Here is a 10,882-nt window from a genome sequence, read left to right on the forward strand (position 1 = left end):
TGAAAATTAACTTCAATGTACAGACAGAATTCTGTACTTAGAAGGACTATCTTTCAAGAAAGTTACAGCCATTTTTAAATGGATCCTTAGCAAAAGAAATTCTAACCAGTGTATTTCAGGCAGTGATGAAGATGCCAGACGCAAAGGTAACTGTGAACAAAATATTGGTAAATATGTGAGTGAATATAAATAAACATTGACTACCTACAAATATAATATTAACGTCCAATTTGTGGAAAGAGAAAATAAAATTAAAGAATTGGACAATACCCTATAAATTGGTAGGGATTCTAGAGTTAAAAAGTGCTAGGGTCTTTACATTTTTGAGGAAGATACATGAACCTTAAGTTTTCCTTCAGCTAAATATCTATATATAAGAAAGGAAAAAAGTTTGAGGTAAAAGGATGGAAAAACATACTATACCAGTGGTTCTCAACCTTCCTAATGCCGCGACCCTTTACTACAGCTCCTCATGTTGTGATGCTCCCCCAACCATAAAATTATTTTTGTTGCTATTTCATAACTATAATTTTACTACTGTTATGAATCAGGTGACCCCCAGGAAAGGTTTGTTCGACCCCCAAAGGGTTGTGACCCACAGTTTGAAAGCTGCTGTACTATACCCTAGATGAAAATCGGAATCTCTAGTGGCTCTGAATACATGTTGGGCTGATGTTTGAAAGCTCTAGCCACTCCTCAGGAAAAAGTTGAGGCTTTCTACTCCAGTAGACAGTTATAGATACAGGGGCACTTCTACTCTGCCCTACAGGATTGCTGAGAATCAGCATCGACTCAATGGCAGTGAGTGAGTGAAAATTATTTTGAAAAAGTATATGTTCCTATAACAGAGATTTTATTACAAAAAAAATCATTAAGTGCTCATCTGCTGTCTGCGCTTACAAAGATTATATAACCTTGGAATCCCTATGGGAGCAATTCTATTCTATGAGTTGGAACGGACTTCACCCAATGTGTTTGGTTTAGTTTATAAATAAAAAATAAGTTCATAAAGATAAAATTCCAGTTTGTCATGGAGATGAAGCCATTTTAAATGTGTATGTAATTTCAATGAAGCATCAAAACATATGGGAGGGGCTTCAAAAATTGTGTAGAATTAAGTGATAATGGAATTTTCCCACAGAGTTGTACAGCAAAATGGGAAGCTACCAAAGCAAGAAGAAAAAGGTTAACAAACCAACTCAACATTATAACAGAAGACTTTTTTGTAGACAATGTGCCCTTGTAAATAGCATGCCAAAAGTGATATTATGTCTTGTGTCATTTATGCCTTTTGAATCATGCCTGAACTTTTTTTGTGGAATTTAAGATCACAAATATTTACATCTGTTTTCCTCTAAGTTTTGTAGTTTTCAATCTTAAAGCTAAACTTTTGATCCATTTTGAGTTAATTTTTGCATATGGTGTGAGGTAGAGGTCCAACTTCATTTTTGTACCTGTGGCTATCAAGTTGTTGTTGAAGCACCATTTGTTAAAAAGACACATATTTCTCTGATTAAATTGTCTTGGCAACCTTGTCAAAAATAAATTAACACTAAATATGAAAGCTTATTTATTTCTGGACTTTGAGGACTAAGGTGAGCCTGACCCAAGCCATGATATTCTCAATTGCTTTATATGCATGTCAAAGTTGATAAAAACTAAGGAAGACCAGAGAAGGATTAATGCACTTAAATTATGTTGTTGGTAAAGAATATTGAAAGTATCATAGACTGCCAGAGAACAAACCAATCTGGCTTAGAGAAGTACAATCAGAATTCTCCTTAGAAGCAAGAAAGGTAACCCTTTGTCTCCTTTTTAAGACATGTCCAAAGGAAGAAACAATCCCTGGAGAAGGACATCATGCTTGGTAAAGTGGAGGGTTAGTGAAAAGGAGGAAGACATTCCATTAAATGTATTGATGCAGTGACATAGGAATAATTGTGAAGATGGTAGAATAGGGAAGCGTTTCATGCTGTGTATATAGTCCTTAGGAGTTAAAACCAAATCCACTGCACCTAGCAATAGCAATTTCCTGATTTTAAACTGTTTAAGTTATGATTGAGAAAGGACACAAAACTATGTTTTAGAATGCCAGTCAGAGGCACACTGCAAATTTCAGTATCTGCTTTCAAGTCTTCCTTTAAGATTACATCATCAGTATTCAGGTACAGGGCAACTTGTTTCTTTTGCCTCTAAATGGATCGGTTTATCTTGATGAGAAAGTCTGGCATTACTGTTTGGATTGTATTAAAGAAACGCATGAGCATCTTGAGTTTCTATTCAGAAATCCAGCAGACAATGGTGTTTCAGGGAGAGGGAAGGAAGGGTTGGCGAAGAAAGGAATGGCCACAACAGGAAGGCAAAAGGCTTTAACCTGTACCTTCTTTCTCACTGCAGTTTTCCAATTCAAATTTGCCATAAGCATGACTTCATTCTCAGACCTCTTGCTACCCAGGTCCTGAGCCACCACTACCTACTCCCACCAGCCAATGTTGTCTGAAAATGGTACACTACTCACATCTGGGTCCTGACCCTGGGTTTCTATGCGGTGCTTCTTATTTCACACTATCTTTTGCTGTTTGTTGAATGTGATTCCTAGTGGGCTATGGAGAAGCCATGGATATTCTTGTAATCTTCAAATTTCAATATTCCGTCTCCTTACCTCACACCTGTCCAATGTATAAGTTTGGCCTCTTCCTAGTTATTCTTCCTTATTTTGCTTTAGGCCTGAGGCTCTGAACGCATGCTTATAGCTACCCTCCACTCTAGTTTTCTTTCTAGGATAAAAGGTTCTACTCCTATTCTGCCTGCTTCTCTCATCTGTTACATACAGGTGGGTCCTCGATCCACTATGAAGTGGCCTGAAATTCCTCCATGCCTTGTCCTTCCTACGTAGATTGCATCCATCTCCTGGACCCTATCATCAGTTTTTTCTCGACTTTGTCACATTTTCTCCCCACTATACCCATGTCAACAGGGTGTTAGGAACCATGGAAGTCCTATAGATAAGTCATGGAAAAAGCAGAATTTAACCTCAAATAAAGACCTGAGCCTGTTCTCCTCCCCCATCACATTATTCTGCTTCTGTAGCCACAATCCAGGCTGGAATTAATTAGGTAGTACACGTTTTTCAGGTACAGCATAACCTTTACATGGAGAACTCTGACTGACAGATTCTAATTTATAAGCTTTATTCCAGTGCATAGACAAACACAGCCATGTTCAGACTGTATCTTTTGAAGGTTATAGCATTTAGACCCCAAAGCTCTTAATTTTATTGGAAATGGAAGAAAAAAATGTTATACAAATATTTCATTTCAAAGCATAATGATTCCAACACACATCTCTTACTGCAGTAATTGTCACCCACCCACTCACATCATAATCTGAGAATCAGCCACAGGAGGGCCCTGCTCCCTGCCACATTGGTCTTTTAGGTCCCACTAAAGAAGTGGGTTGACTCTTCCCTCTAAATCAGTGGTTCTCAACCTTCCTAGTGCCATGACCCTTTAATACAGTTCATGTTGTGTTGACCCCCCCAACCATAAAATTATTTTCATTGCTACTTCATAACTGTGATTTTGCTACTGTTATGAATCGAGTGACCCCTGTGAAAGGGTCGTTTGACCCCCAAAGGGGTTGTGACCCACAAGTTGAGTACTGCTGCTCTAAATGGTTTGCAGAATATCATCTTTCTATATATACAAAGTCTGAGTTGGTAGGAGCCTTTTGGCTGCAGGGAATATTTTAGCACATTCAGTATAAGCACAGAAGTGGCCTTATAATGGAGACCGAGGAACTGGCTGGGGGGGGGAAAGCCTTACTGACATGGACACAAATACTTTGGTATCAAGACAGCTGAAAGGTGAGAAATTGGAACCCGAAAATGACCACTGGGTAGAGAGCTCCCACAACAAATGTGGAAGGGAAAATTATTGTACTGGTTAAAGAAGGAATAAGATGGAACATGAGGAAAATTGAGTAGCACTGATTATGGGGAAAACATGAGTTGGGAGTCACACTTGGACTTAGGGATGAGAGAAGATACTGTCCAGGGGTGGGAGAGTAGCCTGAGAACAATTTCAGTCATAACACCGGTGATGGCAGCTAAAGATAGCAGAAGCAACAATGTTTTTTTGAAGATGAAATCAAGTTCACTTTGATAATGAGAAAGCAGACTTTATGTCATGCATTATGGCCAGAGGTTTGGTTTGAGCTCCGTCTGCATGTGTTTGTGGTTCACTATAAGCAGACAATTTGCCCTTTTCAGCTTTTCCCATCAAAACCCTGGCCAGAGAAAAGATGGTGAACAGGGGCTTAGAGAAACAATTATTAAAGAAAAAAACTGGAGGCTACCACTTTGGGGCATTTCCTAACTTTCAATTCAATACAAAGCCTTATTCTTAGAGACAAACTTAGAAATCTTCATCATAGTTAGACATACTTGGATTCCAGTCATGGTTCTTTTTAACTCTGTCATTTTAACTCTGTCAAGCTCAGTTTCCTCTTCTTTAAATTGAAGACAATCTTAATCCCATGAAGTTGTCATTAAGGTTGCTTCATAAATATTAAGTGCATTTAAAGCAACTCTGACTCTCACTCTCACTGGTCCCAAGAGGGCAGATACAGGAAGCCCAAAGGTTATAATACCCCTTATCCTTTGCTGTTTATTGGTCAAGGCCATAGATTCCCCAATTTATTTGGCCTACTGCCCCATTTTTAAAATTTGCTTCCCTGGAAATGAAAAACTTCTGTTCTATAGCTCTATGGTCCAAGATAAAATGTTCTATGATCTAGGATAAGGTCTGTCAGAACAAAATCATCACTAAGCACTGCCATTCCATCAACTTCGACTCATATTGACCCCCATATAGGATAAAGTATAGACATGTGCTTTTGCAACCCTCTTGGATGTTTCAATGCCCCTCAGTGAATAGTATTGCCCGCTTTAGGAAACATTGGTTTAAGTCTTGTACCAGTTAGCTCCTCTATTGCTCAAGTGGAACAAAGGTCGAGTGATTCCTGCCATGTTGCATGTACAATAGATATCAGGGTGGGGGGGTTACATAGTTATGAATCTTCTTCAGTAGGTGTGGAGTAGAGGTGACAATTGCAAGAATTCAAAATTCAGCTAGGAAATCACCTAGAACCAACTCCCTACATTTTCCACTTCTTACACTGAAATAGGTAGTAGTTATTGACCTTTATCATGTGGAAGCTATCCCTCTCTGAGTCATCAGGATTTGCTGACAAGCCTGAAATCCCTCCACTGTTCCTTTCTCCTTTCCTTCTCTTCCCTACCTCTACTCCCTCTCATCAAAATAGCTATGGAACCACCCTCTAGGTGTTCTGCCACACTGTCAGTTTTCCATTCTCTCTTTTAATGTTGCTATATCATGGAGGGTACATAGCTCTAAACCTTCTATCTGCCTTTTATGCCTAAAAAATGGAAACAAAAACCTGTTGCCATCAAATTTATTTCAACTCACACATTGTAGTAATGTTGAGGACATTAAAATTTGTAGAAAGACGATTATGTATTTGGCAGATTGCCAAACACTTCACATCTGTTATCTCAATCAATGGAAAAATATTTTAGCTCAACTTCACGGATAAGACAGGAGAAAGAAGGCTTTCTACTCCCATAAAGAGTTACAGTCTCAAAAACTCACAGGGAATGTTCTACCTTGTCCTATAGGGTCACTATGAATTGGAATCAACTCAATGTCAGTGAATCTTTCAAATGAGAAAAATACGGTTTAGAGGAAGTGGATAAACTTGTGCAAAGTCGTACAATTAAAGCAGCAGAATTAACATTACTGATCCCAAATCCACTGCCCTTGCCACCAGGAGTGCCTCTGCAGAAGGCTAGCCTTCTCTCCATCTTGATTAAATCTATGTAGCAAAGATTCTCTTTCTGGTCCCCATACACATGTATCCTACCTTGTGTGGTTGAGATAAGGAGCCATTTACAAGTAGCCTGAATGACACTGTTTGGTAAACACTGGACTTCTTTTTAAAATCATTTTATTGGGGGTGCATACAACTCTTATGACAATCCTTACATACATCCACTGTGTCGAGCACATGTGTACATTTATTGCCATGATCATTTTCAAAACATTTTCTTTCTACTTGAGCCCTTGGTATCAGCTTCTCAAACACTGGACTTCAAACCACAATATTGGTAGTGGTTCAAACCAGCCACTCCACAGGGGGAGGATGAAACTATCTGCTTGTGTTAGTCTGGGTACTTTAGAGAAACAAATCTACAGAAACTCATATGTATAAGAGAGCATTTTATATACAGGGTAAGTGCACATCAAGAAAACATCCCAACCCAGTGCTGCCCAAGCCCACAAGTCCAACATTAAACCATATGTCCAACACCAATCCACAAAGTCCTCCTCCATCTCACAAAACACACGCAATGAAGCCTACTGCAGGAGGAATGCCAACTCAGTGAACGTGTAAGCATCTCAATGCTGGCAGGGGTTTCCACACGGCTGCTACAGCACCCAGGGCTTCATCAGGGTAGGTCCATGTGGCTTCCTCTCAGGGATGTCTTGCAGGAAAGGAGCCCTGCCAGCTGAAGCAGGGAACTGGCTAAGACAGCTGCACCCTGGTCCGACCGTCACAAAGCAAGAGACCTGAGAACTGGAAAGGCGAGGCTCACCAAGTCATTTATCCTTCTGCCCTTCAATGAACCCCACATGTGTTTATCGGCCAGGTTGGCAAAATAAACTTTAACTATCTCACTGCTCTCATAGAGATATACAGCCTTGGAAATCCTAAATAGGGTTTCTATGAGTCAGAATTGGCTCAAAGGCAGTAGTTTTGATTTATGTTTTTGGTGTCACCACATTGAGCATTCTTTGAGCTGTCACTCCTCCTGCCCTAAATATTCAGGGAGCAGGTTACTGCTGATATCATTACAACACTACCGACCAAATCTCCTCTTCCTTAACTCTATCTTGATACCACTATCATCTGGTAGGACCAATTCCCACCTTTATTCCTACTCCAGAGTTTAAGATTAAACAAATATTTTGTATTTATATATATTCATATATTTCACATTTTCAATTTATATGTATGCTTTTTAAGTGGCTACTAAAATAGTAGAAAAAGTTATTTTATTATGGCCTATAGGGGAAAAGAAAACAGCCTCACATCAGCTTGATCTTTCTAGCCTAGATGAAATCAATGCTTCCCTGAAGGAAAGCAACCTCAGTTCAGCAGCCATTCATAAGACATATGAATGTCCCTCATTCCCATGTCTCTCATTCTCTTCTCTATACAAAGACAGGCTTCTAAATCAGGTAGGCCACCAAGATGGCTGGTTTCTGCCTTTTGGCAATGCCTGGTCCAAACCTGATGAACAAGCCACACCCTTGAACTCAGCCACAGCTGCTCTGAGAGCCCTCAGCCTGTGCCTGGCCCAATCCCTAACCCTGCAGTTTTATTAGCTTCATTTTTTATGTGCTTTTTAACTCCCTGAATGAAGCCAAAACCAACATCAAATAACATCAAGGAACAAAAGGTCATGGCCTGTCCAGCTCCCAGTGCTCAGACCCCCAACTCACTTAGAGGGAGCAGGGGGTGGTGGGGGTGGGGATTGACGACAGATAAATTAGCCTCGGTTTTCCTCCTGCCTGTTTTGTCAGAGGGTGGAGAAGACTGTTGCTGTTCTGTGAGCTATTCTCAGACACTGCTGCCTTAGAACTCACTGTGAAAGATGTTTTGGGTCACCATAACCCAAGGAGCAGAACAAGGAGAAATGGAGGAAAGAAAGAAAACCCAGCCGGCAAGCAAACAGTCTTCACATCCTTGCCTCACTGATGCCACGAGGGTTAGACCTTGTGGCCCTGACCAGTGCCTACTTGGAGAGACAGTTGGAAGAAAAAGTCCCCCCCACCACTGCCTCTTTACTTCCCTCCACCCACTTTTCTTCATTTTTTTTCTCCCTTTCTTCCAGGGCCAGCTAGCAGCCGGCATTCCAATAGGCCTCCCAGACAGGCTATAAATCCCAGCCGCCCCAGGGGATTCACCAGTTTCTTCCCTTGAGATTTTAGGTAAAAAAGCCAAGAGCTCTAGACAGATCTGGGATGTTTCCCAACACTGCAAGCTAAATTCTGGGCCTGAAACCAGATGCAGGAGCCAAGCTGCCCGCGCTGAAGGAGTTTCCCAGTGTAGGAAAATTCTGAAAGCTACTTTGTATTATAAATTTCCTGACCCTTGATACTTGGGGGTGGGATGAGATGAGAGCCTTGGTTTTGAGTCAGGAATCCTGGCCATGGGTCCTTGAAAATTATTTTTCTCTTTTGATATTAGAATCACCTAGGAACACAGCAGTATTTCTACTGAACCTATCTATATTTTTCAAATAAATAATAAACATGCTTTCAAGTTTTTTTTTTAAATAGACATTATGTTCACATTTTGGTTGCTAACACTTTGATGCAGAGATCTTGGAGACAGCAATGTTAATGTAACTATGCATTTCTTATGTGCTTGCACTCCTAGCAAATAAGAGCACAGCCCTTGCAAGTACGCCCCACCCCATCTTACTCTCCCTGTTAGAATCTGACCAGGTCTCTTGGAGCTCTTACCTACAATATGTTGTGTTAGTCTGAGTAGACTAAAGAAACAAATTCATAGACACTCATATGTGTATAGGAAAGAGCTTTGTTTACAAGAGCAATTGAATATTGAGAAAACATCCCAGCCCAGTCCAGATCAAGTCCATAAGTCCGATATTAGCCCATATGTCTGATACCAATCTATAAAGTCCTCTTCAGACTCACAAAACACATGCAATGACACCGAATGCAAGAAAATCAAAGGCCAGTGGGTGGGAAGTCTTGTGGATCCAGTGGCATTGTAAGCATCTCAGTGCTAGCAGGGGTCTCCACATGACGCCTCCATCTCCCAGGGCTCTGGCTGCATCAGGGTATCTTCATGTGGCTTTTCGTCAGAAATGCCTTGCAATGAGTGAGCAAGTGTCCTGCCTCCAGTGAGCCATTTATCTCCTTAGCACCTGCAAATTTAGTAATCAAGCTGTAACTTGATTGACAGGTAAACTACACCCCTTCACTTGTAAGTCTCAAATAGACAACAGATATGTAACTACCACAGACCATCCCTTGTCAATTTGACACTCACATAACTCTTCAGCCATATATATATTTCAAACAAAGAGAAATAAAATCATACCTATACCTAACAGGATAAAACTAAAATGCATACAATTGTATATGTTCCACCATCATTTAAACATAATATTCTATAAGTGAACAAAACAAAAATATCCTATGCCTAATGATTACAGTTAAGTAACACACCTTAATCCTATGAATATATTCCTTCACCTTTCAAAGTTTGTAAGCCAACCACTTCATGCCTTTATCCTCCCCATTTTGGGTATCCAATTTCTATTCTGCCCACTTACATCAACCCAGTGCTCTGAGGAGATAATCATATTCTTTGATGTGAAGAATCTTCATTCCAGTTGGAACTTGTGAGTCTGCATCCATAAGCAAAGTCAAATCAGAACAGGCCATCCATAAAGTCTGCAGCAATATGGATTAGTTCACAGGCTCAAAAATCTTCTCTTCATCTAGTCCAATTCTGGTCAACTCAATGTGGGTTGCCTCACTTAGTGCCACCAAGATGTTCATTGGTTGCCTTGCCTCAACAACCCTAGCCCCCTTGTGTTGGTCATGAACTTCAGCTCAGTCAACCTGCTCTGGTCTTCTCCTCTAGTTCCTGTAAAACAGGTCTATAGGTGTCAGTGGCCAGACTCAACCCCTCTCTCCATTGCTGCTTTTCTCCCACTTCCACTCAACAAGTGGATCCAGGTGGTCACCTAGTAAGCACTTCAGCCTGCTCACTGGTTTCCTTTAATGTTCAGTCTGAGAGAGGAGTTTTCTTCATGGTTCCAGATTTTTTTTCCAGCTTCTGAAAAAAACACTAGTTCAAACTTCAAAAATCCAAAGAGTTCCTTTTCTCTTCAATCTGTCAACAATCCCCTAGGCAGGTCTCTTGGAATGCAAATGCCCTGAGTACTCCAAAGCACTGGATGGGGTTTATCTTTTCAGAGCCTTCTTTACAGGGAGCCCTAAACCCATTTAACAATCCGATTTTAATGGCTGAAGACAAGTGGGCTTACAAGCTCTCTATGTTCATACTTCCCAATAATCATTTCTATCAATCTTTATATCAACATTAATAAGCAGAAGAAATCAGTATAAACAAAGTAAGATAAAATCCTAAACTCAATTCTTAAAATAGTCCATTTCAATCCTTATTTGGCTTTCTTTCCAGAAAACAACCCAGTAAACCACATACATATCTGACTTCTGTCTAGACAAAGAAGAAACACTACCATGAGGCAGAATTCAAACAAACATCCATTCTCCATCATAGACACTCATATGTGTATAGGAAAGAGCTTTGTTTACAAGAGCAATTGAATATTGAGAAAACATCCCAGCCCAGTCCAGATCAAGTCCATAAGTCTGATATTAGCCCACATATCTGATACCAATCTATAAAGTTCTCTTCAGACTCATGAAACACATGCAATGACACCGAATACAGGAAGATCACAGGCCAGGGGGTGGGAAGTCTTGTGGTTCCAGTGGCATTGTAAGCATCTCAGTGCTAGCAGGGTCTCCACGTGACTCCTCCAGCTCCCAGGGCTCTGGCTGCATCAGGATAGCTTCATGTGGCTTCTTGTCAGAAATGCCTTGCAGGGAGTGAGTGAGTATCCCACTTCCAGTGAGCTATTTATCTCCTTAGTGCCTGCAACCTGATTGACAGGCAAATTACACCCCTTCACTTATAAGTCTCAAATTGACAACAGATTATGTAACTACCA

This window comes from Echinops telfairi, unplaced genomic scaffold (genome assembly GCF_000313985.2).
Source record: "Echinops telfairi isolate 266 unplaced genomic scaffold, ASM31398v2 ScPeMD7_7423;HRSCAF=8461, whole genome shotgun sequence".
Taxonomy (NCBI): domain Eukaryota; kingdom Metazoa; phylum Chordata; class Mammalia; order Afrosoricida; family Tenrecidae; genus Echinops; species Echinops telfairi.